The sequence below is a fragment of the Plasmopara halstedii genome (genome assembly GCF_900000015.1).
Source record: "Plasmopara halstedii genome assembly, contig: Scaffold_7, whole genome shotgun sequence".
NCBI lineage: Eukaryota > Oomycota > Peronosporomycetes > Peronosporales > Peronosporaceae > Plasmopara > Plasmopara halstedii.
This window is the reverse complement of record NW_020186929.1, coordinates 1,293-1,581: the sequence shown is the minus strand read 5'-3', so window position 1 is coordinate 1,581 and position 289 is coordinate 1,293. Positions and strand designations below refer to the sequence as shown.

The following is a 289-nucleotide window of genomic DNA, read 5'->3' as shown; positions in this document are numbered from 1 at the left end:
CCAACAGTGTGTATAGAGCCTGCCATGATTATAATTGTTGATGTTATATCCTCAGATCGGGTCGTAGAATTTTTGCACATTTCGCGATCTTTTCATTGGTGGGCCCAGATCACGTGTATGCACAGCGTGGTGCACCAAATGGTACGATAAAGAGGAGACGTCGAATTGTTGAAAGGGCTAGACGCAATTCAATTATAACAAAATTGGAGATTTGCACAACCACCAACCTTTCCATTTGTCTGGCGTTATGAATGTGTCAGTTAAATTTGCCATACAGTTGCACAAACAT

General features: G+C 41.5%; 1 protein-coding gene across 1 annotated transcript in view; it reads right to left on the bottom strand.

Annotated features, from left to right (window-relative positions):
• Nucleotides 1-49: 49 nt before the first annotated feature.
• PHALS_14715 (uncharacterized protein) overlaps nt 50-289 on the bottom strand; it is a 686-nt gene continuing 446 nt past the window's right edge. The window contains exon 1 of the mRNA XM_036407461.1: nt 50-289. This exon is cut by the window's right edge and continues 446 nt beyond it. The gene's annotated coding sequence lies outside the window, so the exon portion shown is untranslated.